The sequence below is a fragment of the Tursiops truncatus genome, chromosome 9 (assembly GCF_011762595.2).
Source record: "Tursiops truncatus isolate mTurTru1 chromosome 9, mTurTru1.mat.Y, whole genome shotgun sequence".
In the NCBI taxonomy this organism is placed as follows: Eukaryota; Metazoa; Chordata; class Mammalia; order Artiodactyla; family Delphinidae; genus Tursiops; species Tursiops truncatus.
Genome location: NC_047042.1, coordinates 27,829,661 through 27,846,029, shown reverse-complemented (window position 1 = coordinate 27,846,029; position 16,369 = coordinate 27,829,661). Strand labels below are relative to the sequence as shown.

Genomic DNA, 16,369 nt, shown 5'->3' with positions numbered 1-16,369 from the left:
AATAAAGTGACATATTCAAGCATGTTCATGAAGCATTGTTTGTAATAGTAGAATACTAGAAAAAACTCAACTGGCTATCAATATGAGAATGGACAACTCATGATGTATTCACACAATATAATTCAAAGCAATGAAAATGAACAAAGCAACAGCATACATAATAGGGAAGATGAATCTTAGATACTGCTAAGTAAAGAAAGTCACAGAAAATTGCTATCTTTAGGAAGCTGTTACTATTTATATAAAGTAAGAACAATACATCATATTATATGTTGTTTAGAGCCACATACATAAGTGCAGCAAAAAGACAGAGAAAATAAGCTCTAAATTTAGAATATTGTTCATTTCTGCATGGTAAGCAAGGGGATGGAACCAGGGAGGAACACAAAGAAAACTTTAAAGATAGCTGTAATTTTCTAATTCTTAGGTAGGGTGGCATATTCTTCAATGTGAGTTCCATTTTATTGTGTCTACATGTGTATGCTATTTGTTTTGTATTTCAAGTGCCAGAAAACAAAAGTAATTTTTAGAAAAGAAGGCATTTATTGTCCACTCAAGTTTGGAGCCAGAAAACAAAATTCTCATTATATACATAATTATAAAACTAAGTCTATTTTCTGGACTTCTAATTTGTTTTATTTGTTTATCTGTTCTCTAATACCTTACTATTTTAATGTCATGTTTACAATGTTTTTATAGCTAATATTTGCAGGTCACCATTTTTAATGTTAGACATGCTATCACTCATATCATACTTACAGTAATGACTTTCATTATTGTGGACCACTTGTCTTTTATTCTTAACTAGAGAAATACTAATTTCTTGATACATTTTTAAATGGTCATGTTTTTGTCTTTTAAAATTAGCTCCATTCTTAGAACTGGAAATTTTAAATATAGTAGAATTAGAGATAATTTTTAAAATACACATATTATCATAGACTTTTAATGTATTGATAGACTCTTTTGGCAAACGCATGAATAAACTTTGGAAAGTAAAACTTTGCTTGACATAGGGAAAGATAATTTTACTGAAATGTCAAGTATAAAGAGAATGCGATTTGTTAATAATATTATAGTGGTTCATTATTATTCACTAAATAGACAAAATTTAAAACCTTCAACTATTTTATGAATGAATTTTCCTTGCAAATGACAATTCCAATAAAGTATATCTGTGCTTCAAAGGTCAGAATGATCATTGAACTAGATAAACTTAAAGCTACAGGATTCTGTTTTAAGCTTGTAATTTAGAAAAACAATAGCTCCATGTTAAACTGGGCATTTTGGAAAGCTGTATTTATTCCTTCTGGTAAGAGATACAATTCAGTCTATTTCAGCAGCAACTTGCTAAAGTAAGCCTGCAGATTAGGAAATGGCCCACCAGCCTACTTAATACACAAGCAGATCCAGTCAAATGGAAAATGTGTGATTTAAGTCATTTTTTGTATATAAAATAATAACAGTGTTAATCATAATTATTAGTATTATTATTATAGGGTTGGACTAAGGATTTAGCATTCTGGCCTGTTTTAAACCTTTGACATTCACTTAGTTACTAAGTTATTTAAATGACAGTTACATGAAAGTCACTCTCTTGATCAGCAGAGGTCATTTCCCATTAAGCCCATCTCCACTCTGCTGTTTTAGGACAACGTGGTGGGCATTTTTTTTTTGTAGTGAAATTAATTATACCTGTAAATCATAGGATGTAACACATTTGTGATATTTTTATTTCTGAAGAAATGAGGAAAGGAGAGAAAAAATATGAAGAGAATGAAAATCAGGATTCTCTTAACTGCTTTATTACACATTTTGCTTTTTTAATGGAAAAATAGGCATCATCCCACAGCTAAAGAAATCTTAGAGGCATAAATACAGTAGGAAAGGAAATCATGAATTTTCTCCTATTTGTGGAAACTGATGGTTTAAGTTTGTCCAACATAAACCTCACTATTTAGGAAAGAAATTCTATCTAATGCATTTATTTGGAAGGTATTTTTATAATATCTGTAAGAATCTGTGGGTTATTTTGGAAAATCTTCCCCCGTTTTGAGGGATACTGATTTCACTGTGGCTAAGCTGCTGCTTATGACCTTGAACAAAGCAGAAGTCTTGGAATGCCTTCCTGCTGTCTGCACAGACCTGTTCTCTCTAGTTACTGCACAAAGGAATAGTTTAATTCCACTTGGAATATAGGTATGTTTGAGTTTCAGGAAATAATGGAGCACTGTTGATTAGTTGTGAACTAGAACAAGTAAGCCACAAGAGGGCATATTTTTCTTGGTTTCATCACCCTTAAATAAATAAGGCTTGCCTCAATTAGGTACCATAGGAATCCCTCCCCCTCTCCCATTTTCTTAGAAGAATACACTGTGTCTAAAGCATGTTCTAAGTGTGGCGTGGTGGTACGAGGTATTAAGAAAAGCAAATTTAAAGATTTTTTCTCTTATATGATATATAGAAAAGTTGTTTACTTTTCCTTAAAATCTTTCCTTGGGGATGGTTTGTTGCTATAAGAACATTGTTAAAAATAAGAAACAGAGTCATTTATTTGATTTTAAACTCTCCCATTCTGCAATAACTCTGTGGAGTCCTATATCAGATACAAAAAGCCTTTCCAGTCTCTAGTGCATGTTCATAGTCAAGGAGGTGCTCTCTTCTGAGGTCTCAGGACTTGGGCCAAAGGGGTTGGGCTATGTTTTTATTTTTATTTTGAAGTGCATTCCTGCTGAATTTAATTATTCACCACACCCCAACCCAGCTAAGTAAATATAACCTTAAGATTCTGGCTTGGAAAGGTTTTGAAAAATAGCTGATTTTTTTTTTTCTTTTTCTTTTTTCTTTTTCAAGAAAAGGCTCTATAGCAGGGTGCTATTTTGCAGAGGGCATTGAGGCAGGAGTCAGAAGGAGCTAGGTGATCACTCCACCTTCTTGGCCTTCTTTTCCTCATGTATAACATGAGGGCCAGAAGGGCTTTGAGGTCTCTCCTAACTCTGAAAGTTTATGATTATTTATGATGTTATAAGAGTTTAAAACACAAAGACATTACAATTTCACATTCCGATTAACTAACCTAAACTATCTTCTGTCTTTATTTGATGAGAAACAGGGATCCATTTACTTCTGAGAGTTCTATGCATGTATAATTAATACTGCATTAAAGACAGAAGTCAGGAGTGTTCTTTTCCACTACTAAACATGATATAATTATCTTAATATGTAACTAGCTAGTGATCAAGTGATGAGTGAATTGTCATGATCAAATGAATCAGATGGGGGAAAAAAATCTGCAGTTTATAAGGGGAAAATATCTGATAGAAAAGTAGGAGGTGGGTAGGCTGCTTTCAACTCATGCCATCACTTGTTTCAATCAGACATAAACTAACATATATCCCAGTTTTGTCATATGAGTATAACAACATTTTTATCTGTTCGTACTGTTATGTTAATATGTGAGAAAACATTCATAAGGTAGTATTTATTATAAGGCAGAGAGGTTTTATGTCTGACCAAGGTATGATTAGTTTTATAGAAGTGAACACTAAATGGCTTGGGTTTCATCTCCATTTTCTTGTCTCTGTGCACAGAACTTTGTGATCTCTTTTATCTGTCTTTTTTTTTTTCCTTTTAAATTCACCAAATTTCCATATGCTTTGTGAATGGAAGACTGCACAGAAAAGCACCTTCTGCAGAAAGTGTAGTCAAATCCTCTGAGATCCTGCTAGATTTAAATTCTGGACCCAGTAATTATCTTTCTCCTGTCTTCTGGGCAGAGGTAGCTATATGTGGAATTGGAAAAGCCTAGAATATAACTATTCTACTCTTTCCCATCCCTGCTACCTTCCTTTATGGCTCCCAACATAGATTGATGATTCCTGAAATTCTACAATCAGAAATTTATTCCTTGGCTTCACTCAGTATAACAATGTAATACTTTGAGAAACAGTGTATTTCATATTATCTAACATAAATCTACTACCATACAGTAAGAATGACTTACGTTCAATCTGTGAGCCCTAAATGAAGATGAGTGAGGAGTGGTATGCCACAGAGGAAGAACCTGGACCCTCAAGACAAGTTTACTCATTCAGCAATGTTTCCAAGCACCTGGAAAGTATTTTCTGTTTCCTTTTTCTTTCTTTTTTACCCCTCAGACCAGAACAGGCATAGCAGCAACAATTAGGTAGTTCTAACTGATGATACACACATCTCTTTCAGTGTAATTAAGGATTATTTACTGAATCTTGAATAGTCACCCTTGAAGATAAGCTAAACTGTATAATACACATTACATTTTAACAAAACTTAAAGTAAAATAGACCTTTCCTACTGGGTGTTATTTCAAGGATTCAGATAGTGTATTAAGCAACACTATAGGACAGATTACCAAATTGCTTTTGGTAACAGTAAATTTCAAACTCTTAAAAAGGATTATAAAACCATACTGGTGGGATCCTGTAGAGTTAGCAGAAATTTCAGAAATAATTCAGTGACTAATTATTGTTATCACATCCACTGTTTTCATTAATTCATTTAATCCCCAAATATTTGTTAAACACCCATCATATGCAAGACACTCAGAGAAGTATCATGAGGATTACAAAGCCCTGGACACAGCTGAGGCCATTCATCACAACTGAGCTGTGTGGTTGACTCTGCCTGCTGCGTGCTCAGAGTAATTAAAAGGAAAGAAAGCACAGAACCCAGTTTCCAGATGTTCTTCTCATGGTATGTTCAGGATACCCTAGTAAATACAGTCTAAATTTGAAGTCAGGGTACTTCAAACCAAATCAGTTCAATACAAATTCATAGGCACTGTTTTAGGAGCTGGGGAAACAAGAACACAAAACAGGCAATATGCCTGTATGGGATGCAGACAAATGCATAATTTATTATGATATAACATGAAAGGGACTTATTTAGTAGTGAAATCAAAGTGCTTTGGAAAAACATGAGGGAGTGATTAATCCTGCAGGGGCTTTGTGGAAAAGGCTGAGACAGTAGCAAAAGGGAGATGTCATTTGCCTTGAGTATATTAAGCTAGGATTTTAGACAGGAAGGAAAAAGGGGAAATCCAGAGTTAACCACAACTCTAATTAAATACAATATTCTGGCCAATAAACTGACAAAATTATTAGAAAATTAATAAACAGAGTAAAAATCTAAAAGTACTTATCATGAACGCACCATGTGCAAAACCCTAAGCTATGCTTTGGGAGACAAAAGAGGTATTTTGTCCTCACAATGAGATTGCAATTTGGACTGGGGGCAATGGCATAAACAAATAAAAATAATATAAAAATAGTTTTAAATGCAACAAACACATCAAGTGTGTGGTTAATTATAAAATGAGTGGTATAACACTGAATATAAAGCATTCAGAAAAAATGTGGCTATAGATTGGAATAGTCTGTAGGGCTTTAAATTGTCCTGTATCCAAAGAGGAAAATTATGGGGTTGGTTGGTTGACAGTCAAAACCAAGGTTACAGTGATGGGGCAGTATGAGACACAGGAAAGAAACTTGGTCAGAGTTAGGAAACTTGACTCTCTTCTGAGCTGGCTCTGCCACCAGCCATCTGTAACTTAAAATGACTCATTTAGCTTTGGTGGCCCTCAGCTCTCTGCTGCAGAGGGAAGGCTGAATGAAGAGTCTCCTCCCCCAGACCAGTTCTTCCATTGTTGCCACTGTCTGCTCGCTGCCCCCAAATCGAAACCCCCCTGGTCGTTTGCCAAGGGAACTCTGGGACCTTACGAGCTGTGCTCTTAAGTCAACCTGACAAATGCAGGACCCCATGGCTGCTTTTTTCTATGGCTCCACCCCAAGTTAGTTTTATGTTTGGGACTAGTAAGTGCAAGGTGTGTGACCACAGACCTAGAGTTCCAATCATACAAGGATTTACCATGTAGCCAATAAGGCCCCAGTTCAGGACTCATCCCTTGAAGAAGCCCTTTCCATGTCCCTGTGGTCAGCCAGACAATGAATTCATATGTCGTATGTTTTTCTAAAATCTGTAGAATTAAGCTATTTCTGTATTAGTTTTTTCAAGAGGATCCCACCTCCAAATAGTGTGAGTTCCAGGCTCCACAAAATGTGGATCCACCCTGGTCCCCATACACTTCCAAGTTTTCTATTGCGTGACCAAGGTGTGTACAAATCTACAAGGAAATCTAACACAGGAATAAGTGACGTAACCCTGCTGGCCTGGTATGAGGTAGAGAGGAAAAAAGACTTACATTTTGTGTGTGTGTGCGTGTGTTTGTTTTCTGTTGGCCTCCTGCTTGGTCCTTCCTCGGTGCCAGCCCCATAGTGGAGGGCTGATCTCTGTCGCTCATCCTCAACACCTGCTCTTTCGAGGCCAGTAACAGTGGATCGGGGTTTTACATACTGGAACACAGCTCCTCTTTTTGAGGCTTAGAGTTTTTGAGACAGTGTTTGTCCTGTTTTTTCGGCAGGGAGTCCTTGGAGACGTTATGGTATAGAATAAACAGGCCCCAAAGCCACCCGGGCGCGGGCTCAAACGTCAGAAATTCCTTTACATACAGAGTGCCCTGTCCGGAAAAACATCCCCCAGCGCGGCCGGAGCTACATTTAATCCACGCTGCTGACAGCCCGCGCGCCGACTGGGATGGACTTTTGCACGCTGGGGAGGACTGGCGTGCGCACAGGGGAGGGGGGCCGAGGGCTGGGGGAGGAGATCGGAAGGGGAGAGGTAATCCCCGGCGTTCTGAGCATCCCCCTTTTAGAAAGACTGAGTCTCTCCCGGGACAGCTGCTGCGGTCACACCACAAACTTAAAAGCCGCCCTCCCGCTCCGAGCGTGCCTTTCCTCGCCACCCTCGCCTCCCCACAGCTCCAGCTGGTGCCTGGCTCCGCGCCGCTCCCGGCAGGACGCTCGGGGGGCAGCAGCGCCCCCTGCCTCCCGGCCTGGCCTCTGCGGCCGCAGCCTCCACGCTCCGTCAGGGCCGCCGGCGGCTCCGCGGCTCAGCCAGGGCTGCCGCTCAGAGGAGGTCGCGCCGGTGTCCCGGGTCGCCGCCTCACACGCCCACCGCCTGCATCCCCTTCCTCTCTCCCGGAAAAGACAGCGGGCACAGAGACAGGGCGAGAAGAGTTCGCGGCAGGTAAGGCTGGTTTCGGGTCACCTGCTGCTCCGGTGGGAAGACCGCGGTGGCCAGTAGGGGTGACTGGATTTTGGGGGTGGTCGTGGGTCCGAAGTGAGAATGCCGAGCGGCCGGGAGATAAGGCAACGTTCTGGGGCGGAAAGAGCGCTCCGGAGCTGACGGGAGTGGGCACGCGGGGGGGCCAGACGGGGAACTGGGCGCCGAGGCGCTGACGGTCCGGGCGCGCGGCGCGGGGACAGCGTGGCGGCGGGCGCAGTCTCCGCTCGCCGCCGCCGCTTCCTCAGCCCGAGCTTTCCGCGCCGCGTAAAGTTTTCCTCCCGAGACGCGCCCGGGAACTTCGCTCTCTCTCTCGCCCCCTCCAGGGCCCCGGCGGCCGCGAGCGCGTCTGAACGTGCCCCGTGGCTCCTCTGGCTGCAGGTTCATTCGCAGACGCGTCGGTGAGGACAGTCTGGCGAGGATTTGACCAAGGGCGTCTGCGCCCTCACTCGCTCCTTTTCCCGACGGGCTGGGGGGAGGGGACGGGGATACCGTGGCGGCTATTTGTGTTGTGGTGCTTTTGGGGAGGGATGGGCAACGCCTTTTTCCCTGTGAGGGAACCGCGACGCTCCGTCTGACGGGAGCGTGCATCCTCCCAGACTCTGAGGGCAAAGTTGGAAGCAGACACCAGCCTCAGAGCTGGCTGACTGGGAAAGGCGGCTCCTGCAAAACGTACTCTTGTGGGGGCCGGGCATCCCTCCGTACCCTCGGCTTGGCTCGCTCCGAAAAGGCCCGGATTTGACTCCTGCTGGGAATTTAACCGGGTGGATTTAACCCCGCCGGTGTTTCCCCCCTGCTCCCTCATCACGCGCCTGGAGTTGACGCGTTAATGGGCCGCCCTGGCAGCGCCCGGGCCGTTTTCGGCACCGGCTCATTTTCCTTCCCTCACGACTTGAGTTCAACCTCATGGACTGAGTTGCTTTGCTTCCGTCCCAGCGCGCGGGGGGTACTTGACAGGAGGAGGAGGCGCCGCACTCCTGCCACCAGGCTGGACTCGAGGGGACTGGACGGGAGCTGCGCAGCCAGCGCCTGGGGCCGCTGAGGTCCCCAATTCCGAGTTACGGAGATTGGAGTTAAATAGGCGAACTTTTCGCCGTTTAGCCCCGAGCGAAGCCGTAATGAAAGGCAAATGTCTCTACGAGAGCTCTTCTTTCCCCACCAAAGCCCCTCCCATCCTCCCTTAGCTTGTCAGTGGTGTCTGCAAGAGAAAAAGAGGGGGCGGGAACGGAAAGTCTCAAATTTAGCCGAAAAGGTTCTCCTCCCCTGCGGGGGCGCGGGGTGGGGCGTGCTCACTAAAGGATGGAAAGGGTTGAGGGGGAGGTAAAGGAGACGGGACGAGACCCCTCCTGGGTCTGGTGCTGCTGTTGTGTAACCATGGCAACCGCCAGGGCACGAGCGGTCAGAGCCTTCCGGGTTCTGCACGTGGAAAGAAAAATGTGAAGGGTGGGGAAGGGAGAGAATCACATGTCATCACTCCAGTGTTGCCGTCGCTTCTCGCTCTGTTCTGAGGCCAGAGAGCCAAGAGGATGAGCAGGAAGGGTCTGGGTTGGATGTGAGCAGCCCCAGACAGGAGTTGCTTTAACTCTGTCCCGCCTCGGAGTCACTGAGGCTCAGCCGAGTAGCTAAAGCTGGCCAGAGGGACATCGTTGGTAGGCTACAAAGTGATGGTTCAGGTCAGGAAGATGGGAAAAGGCCTTGGCCTTTGAAAGAGAAAAGGCCAGGAAATACAGGAAGGTGATGTGGGAAGAGATATGAATAGCGTCAAGAGGAAGCTGAGAGACAGTAAAATGGTACTGATTTGGACTGCCAACATTTCAAATGGAATTTGCCCATTATGAAATGAAAAATTGGTGGAAAAGGGAAGGGACATTTATCAAGTACTTCTTGCATCCTAGGTACTTTGTACATTATCACGATTAATATTCTCAGCAACACGATATGAAGTTTCATTATTTTGTTTGTTTGTTTTTTAGATTAAAAAAAAAAAGCAGAGACACACAGAGAGTTAGAACTGTGTGCTGTCCTATTTTGGCTTTTGCAATTTTAAGAAAAATCATAGTTCTTAAAAGTGGTACCGGTGGTTATGGGAGTAGACAAAGCAATTATTCTCATTTTCGAGGTGAGAATAATGAGATGTAAAGGTGTGTTAGCTGATGCGTTCAAATATAAGCTAGTAAGGGGCAGAGCTGAGACTGGAACTGTTTTACCTGGATTCAGGTCACCTTTTAAGGGCTTCAGGCAGCCTTCCATGACCCCACTTAAAGGGAGGACCTTTCTAAGATCAGTTGATGCATTATCTGTATAATTTACAGGGTAAGAACCCCGAGAATTTAAATGGGAGCCAGGGTTGAGGATGGGTATGGGTCACATGAAGTCTGTAGGTCAAGGATCTTATGTACATGATATTAGTAATCTATATTTATAAAGGTCTTCTTGTACCTATAGGAATTATTAGTGGCTTTAATAATGTTTATAAAGGAAAAATGAAAACAAAAGAAACATTTTTCAAATAGTAACTCCATGGCTGCGTTGAGAAAATTTCCTGAGATTAACGAAGTTTTCCTTAGTCTACTTACTGCCTTCATGACCTGAATAACTACAAAGTTACTTCATATTTTGGCACCACTATTTCACCTTTGTAAGAGTTTGTGGCCCATTCACTTGGGAGGAGTAATAATTTGACTCCTGTTACCCCTCCTGCTGACTCTCTGAGAGGGGAGGTCAAGGAAAAAATGTCTGGCAGTGCAAAGTGTTTTGGAATTATTAGGAAACTATAACCAACACTAGCAGAAACTAAGGGTAAAAGGTAAAGAAATAATTATGTATCTTTTGCCTTTTTGCAGAATTTGCCTTTATAGTTACATCTTAGTTAATGAATTTGCTTTATAATTTTGCATGGGAAGAATGCACAAAGTTAAACTGTATTTTTAATCTCTTTTGTGTGTGTGTATGTATGTGGGGAAGGGCTGGTAAGGGTGGGAGTGTGAATTATTTTTGGTGTCAGGGAAGGTCAGGAATATAAACAATTACAAAGGCAGAGGAAGCACATGTACTGTTTCCAGTGACAGGGTAACAGATCAAATATAGGTTTGAACTTGAGTCACCAAGCTGAATTACTCTCACATCTTTTCTTTTCCAAAGCTAGGAAATATGTTGTTTGGGGTTGGAGTTAAATTAAGACAGGATGTTTTGTGGTGCTCAGTTCTTATTCCTCATACTGTGTTCTCGTTCCATTGGATGGGTATTTGTTAACTATCCAAAGGTTTATCACAGACCTGAAAGTGTCTCTGAAGGTGTCCTCTGGAATTGGTAGGTATCTCTGTGGCCCAGTGTTTGTTTTCTGCTTAGACAGAGTACTGGGTGAAGTCATCCCCATTTTTATCAGGTATTAAGAATATCAACTTCTCAGTCTCAAGGGGAAAACATTCCAGTTGGTGCTGATTTAATGAATATTAGTATGTCTTCAGATTGTTTGTTATAGCTTCATTATTTTAGAAAAAAACGTGACTGAACTTTACTGTTCTGTCTGGGAGATGTAATGCTTTGATGACAAATGTTCTTTGGGGAACATTCTTATCAATTAATAAATGATTTATTTAATAAACATGAGTAACCATAGCTCTGTTTGAAAAGTTATTCTTTCTGTATATACCTGGAGCTATATAGATAACCTAGGTAAAGTAGTAAATATTTCGACTCAATAACATAGTCCTTAAAGGAAAAAGAAACATTCGCATTTGTGAAATAAGTAGTAATAACAACAGTAACAATGACTGACCATGGGCAACACTTGTTAATCACATAACTTGCTACCTCAAAACTTAGTTAAAAAATACTTTCTTACTCTAGGAAATCTTGGCCAAAATTCCTTTCTATTTTTATATCTTCATCCTGCCTTTCAAGTTCTAAGTTTTCAGTCATTTGCTTTCTTATGTTGTTGTTTATGATTCCTAACCGGATCGTAAGAGCCTTGAAGGAAGGACTTGTCTTCTCTAACTTTTTACACCTTCAGGTTAGTGCAATGCTAAACATATTTAGACACCTAACTAATATTGAGGTATAATTACTTACCGAGCAGTTAAGAGAGTGATTTTTTTTTTTTTTTCTTTGCGGTACGCAGGCCTCTCACTGTTGTGGCCTCTCCCGTTGCGGAGCACAGGCTCCGGACGCGCAGGCTCAGCGGCCATGGCTCACGGGCCCAGCTGCTCCGTGGCATGTGGGATCTTCCCGGACCGGGGCACGAACCCGCGTCCCCTGCATCGGCAGGCGGACTCTCAACCACTGCGCCACCAGGGAAGCCCAAGAGAGTGATTTTGAATCTCTTTGTTGCCTATCAAAGATCAGCTTAAAGACCTTTGGTTTTATACTTTACATTCTCTGAGATTTTAGAGAGGAGAGTTTTTTCTTTTATATGAGTTTTACCCTTTCATAGAAAAAAATGTTGAGAAGCTGTTTTATCATGATGCATAACATAGAGCAATATAATGATCATGTGAAATAGGGTTTATAAGAATACATAGTAAAAAGAGGCATATTACAAAAAGTTACATTTTATTTTTGAATTTCTTGTATTTTTTAGAAGGATCTAAATTAAGAAATGAGAATCTGCATCATCTGTGTCTGCATTATTTCACCTTAACTTTAAGTACCTAAATAATAATTAGAAAGAAGCATAAAGCTAAATTAAATTCACTGCAAACAAGAAATACACTGAGAAGAAACTTGAAATTATTTTGAAATTTAAGTAATAATAATGAGGTGTACTTAAATTATTAGACATTCACAAATATAAATTATTAAGGACAGATAGTTAAGTGCTTGAAAAAGTTGCAATATGTAATAAGATATACTGTTTAGATTTTAAATGATTTTGGTGACTTTTAATCTATCATCATTAATATTTGATCATTTATTTCCACGTTAATGATGATATTTAATAATTTCTAATAGTCATGAACCAGGATATCTTTAACTAGCCTGCTAATCTTTTGCTGGTAAATTTTGACAGTTTGCTCATTCTTTTGCCATACTCAATAAGCCACAAATATTACCCTCCCATAAAAATGTATAAAATAAATAGAATTAAGTTACCAAGTGTTCACAGAAGAGTTTGTGTCTCTCTGAATCTGGTATCCTTTTAAACATATGGTGTCTTCTGCTTCAGAGATTAGAAATGACATACTTTATGTCCCTTGTTTCTTCTATAGGGCATTTAACAATATAACTTCGACATTTTATGTTTTCAAGTATGTTCTACTAGAAAATCACAGGAAAAATGGGAACATTCGCTGTATTTTTCTAATTAAATAGAATCAAGCATTATTAAATGGGACTATAACTACAAAGAACAAACTCGAATAAAAAAAGCAAACAGTCTAGATTATTGAGCATCTTAAAAGAAATACAGTATTATTACTTTCATGGAAAATAAATAAAATTGTATAGATATATAGATGTGACATTATTAATCTACCATCAGATAAATGTCCAATTTATTTTTCCTATACTAATTATGCATTTTACTTGGTCTTTTGTATATCTTAAACTGCTTTTAAGGATTATATTGTTATATTTGGTCCTGAAATGAGCCTATATAGCTGGTACCTACTGAGTTAAATATATAGAGTTTCAAGCACATTATATTAGCAGAAATTAGACTAATAAAATTGCTCAGTAGAGATGTTGTCTGGATTTATGTTAGTGAAGAGACAGAGAAGTAGTATAGTTTATGCATTTAATATCAGCATGTATGAACTGCTTAAAAACAATGTTCACAGAAAAGTACCCTCTTAAGTTGCTTACATAGTCCCATAGAAGCCTTTTTAAAAACATGTTATATTGATCGCTGAAGCCATGCCTCATGATGTCATCTCAAGTTATGTCTAACTAATCTGTTGGCTTTTTTTTTTTTTTTGATGGAATGTATAAAATCAGTGTTAGGCTTTTACTCCTCCTTTTTTTGTTTTTTATCCTTCTCATAAAGAGCAGTCCATACATAAGACATTCAGGCATTTCTTGTGTTTTGGTATTTGCTGTTGTTGCTTTCAGATAAATCTTTGTTTTTTACATCTGAAATGGTTGTTCTACGAAAGAAAGAAGTGTTTTCTAAGGTAAAAAATGAACACCATTTTTACTTGGAGGAACGCTTTCAATTTTGAAATATAACACTTCATTTCAATGATAACTATTTGGAACTCTCAGAATTCTCAGTTTACTTGTAATACTAAATACGAGGTCAGTAGAAGTTGATATCATTGGGTAGGCCAAAAGGTTTGTTCCTTTTTTTCCATAAGACGACCCTAGTAGCACTTAGTTGTCTTTAACTTCATTCAAAACAATTTTGTTAGATTGTATGTGACAGCTGTGATATCAGCGTGCATTTAGAAAAAGACTTATCAAAATTGGTGAATTTTGCATAGCCATTTTAATATTGAAGACGGAAGAAGAAAAGCAACATTTTTGGCATATTATTCTTTACCATTTCAAGAAAGGTAAAAATGCAACTGAAACGCACAAAAAGATTTGTGCAGTGTATGGAGAAGGAGCTGTGACTGATCGTGTCAAAAGTGGTTTGCGAAGTTGCGTGCTGGAGATTTCTCGCTGGACAATGCTCCATGGTCGGGTGGCCCAGTTGAAGTTAATAGTGATCAAATCGAAACAATAATTGAGAACAATCAACGTTATACCATGCTGGAGATAGCCGACATGCTCAAAATATCCAAATCAAGCATTGAAAATCATTTGCACCAGCTTGGTTATGTGAATCTTTTTGATGTCTGGGTTCCACATAAGTTGAGCGAAAAAAACCTTCTTGACCATATTTTTGCATGCGATTCTCTACTGAAACGTAATGAAAACATTCTGTTTTAAAAACAAATTGTGACGGGTGATGGAAAGGAGATACTGTACAACAATGTGGAATGGAAGAGATCATGGGACAAGCGAAATGAACCACCACCAACTACACCAAAGGCTGGTCTTCATCCAAAGAAGGCAATGTTGTGTTTATGGTGGGATTGGAAGGGAGTCCTCTATTGTGAGCTCCTTCGGAAAACCAAATGATTAATTCCAAGTACTGCTCCCAATTAGACCAACTGAAAGCGGCACTCGACGAGAAGCATCCAGAATTAGTCAACAGAAAATGCATAATCTTGCATCAGGAGAATGCAAGACCGCATGTTTCTTTTATGATCAGACAAAAACTGTTACAGCTTGGCTGGGAAGTTCTGACTTGTCGGCCATATTCACCAGACATTGCACCTTCAGATTTCCATTTATTTAGGTCTTTACAAAATTTTCTTAATGGAAAAAATTTCAATTCCCTGGAAGACTGTAAAAGGGACCTGAAACAGTTCTTTGCTCAAAAAGATAAAAAGTTTTGGGAAGATGGAATTATGAAGTTGCCTGGAAAATGGCAGAAGGTAGTGGAACAAAAGGGTGAATACGTTGTTCAATAAAGTTCTTGGTGAAAATGAAAAATGTGTCTTTTATTTTTACTTAAAAAACCGAAGGCACTTTTTGGCCCACCGAATAATTTGCATTTTCTTGTTGAAATGGGGTGTACATTCTTTTAGAGCTTTTATTTTTATAGTAATGATTTTCATTACAGATAAAATTCATGATCATTGCTGAACGACTAGTAAACACAGATAAGCATAGAGTAAGGGCTAGTAAGAATTTATCCATAAATGTACTACACACAAATATATATATTAATTCTTAGCTTAAACATGAAATTTATTTTAAAAATAAATTTTGTATGTGACAGCTAGTGCCTAGATCTCATTTTCTAACATTATTTTCCAGTGAAAGGAACCAGGGATCCTCAGAGAAATAGCTGATTCTAGGACTGGGGCAGGAAATGTATGTGAGCCTGGATCATCAGCCAAAAAATAAGTGTTCCAGACACCCACATACACTCACCACACCACATATGCACAATGACAGAGGTATGTCAAAGGGTCATAGGAGCCAATTAAAAAAGCTCCCAATGGCCAAAGCTGGAATAATATGAGCAAAAAAAAAAAAAAAGTATTATTGATTATAACCCAAGGTATAAAATAAATATCCACGAGACCATGCTGCTATAAGTAAATGATGAATAAATTAATAAATGAAGGAGAAGAGACAAATCTCCCATCCAGTAGAATTTCAAAACAATTTATGTAGATACTCTGCCCTCAAGGAAGGGGAACATAAAACTCCTTACTTCTGAAATGAGTTGAGCATGGTCACTTCCTCTAAAGAGTACTCAGGATGGTAAGGAGGGAGAGAATACTTTACAGTGAATAAACCTAGCAGAGACTGTCTCAGCCAGGTGATCATGGTCAACCTCAGTAGTCCTAAAGCATGTTGATAATATGTGCCCTTGATATGAGGGATGAAAAGAACACTGTCCCTCTCAATCTCTCTCCCAAAAACCTATAACCCCCATAAAACCATGTGAAAAACATCAGACAGATTCCGGTAGAGAGACAGTCTACAATATGCTTGACCAGTACTCCTCAAACCTATCAAGATCATCAAAACCAAAGTGAGCCTGAGAAACTATTGGAAGCAAGAAGAAGCCAGAGAGACACGAACTAAATGTAATGTGGTGTCCTGGATGGGATCCGTGAAAAGAAAAAGGACATTAGATAAACACTAGTGAAATCGGAATAAATTATGGAGTTTAGTTAATAATAAAAAGTCAATATTGGTTTATTCATTGTAACAAATGTCCATACTAATGTAAGATGTAAAAGTAATAGGGGAAACTAGATGTGGGTTCTCGGGGAACTCTCTGTACTATCTTCTCAATGTTTTTGTAAATCTAAAACTGTTCTGAAAAATAAAGTCTATTTTTTAAACTTGTATGTGAAAGCATATAGATTAACCATGGTGAGAAACTGTATAAAAGGTGAACCATTCTCTGGTCAGAAAGGTTAGTGCCATTCAATTTATTCTCCTAGTTCAAGGTGCAACTATTTTACCTTTTTTTTTTCTGTTGATACTAAATATAGTAGTTCTCATTATAATAAACATGTATGTTGAATTAGTTCTCATAATTACTTATTTTTCAAAATAAAATGTATTACTTGGATTAATAAAAATTTTCAGATCACCATTGTGGGAGGTTCTCATGCAAAGAAAGCTATGTATCAGTCATGTCTTATAAATCAATCTTAAATATTAAAAGAGAAGGCACACTTTTTTTCTACTTCAGTCTTTG

The 16,369-nt window shown here is 39.4% G+C and overlaps 1 protein-coding gene across 4 annotated transcripts in view; it reads left to right on the top strand.

Moving 5' to 3' along the window:
* The first annotated feature begins 6,982 nt into the window (after nt 1–6,982).
* SEMA3D (semaphorin 3D) overlaps nt 6,983–16,369 on the top strand; it is a 208,445-nt gene continuing 199,058 nt past the window's right edge. For 3 of the 4 annotated variants that reach the window (XM_019929083.3, XM_019929072.3, XM_033862945.2), the window contains exon 1: nt 6,983–7,122. The gene's annotated coding sequence lies outside the window, so the exon portion shown is untranslated. The remainder of the gene's footprint in view (nt 7,123–16,369) is intronic. The other variant, XM_073809609.1, reaches the window with a different exon arrangement.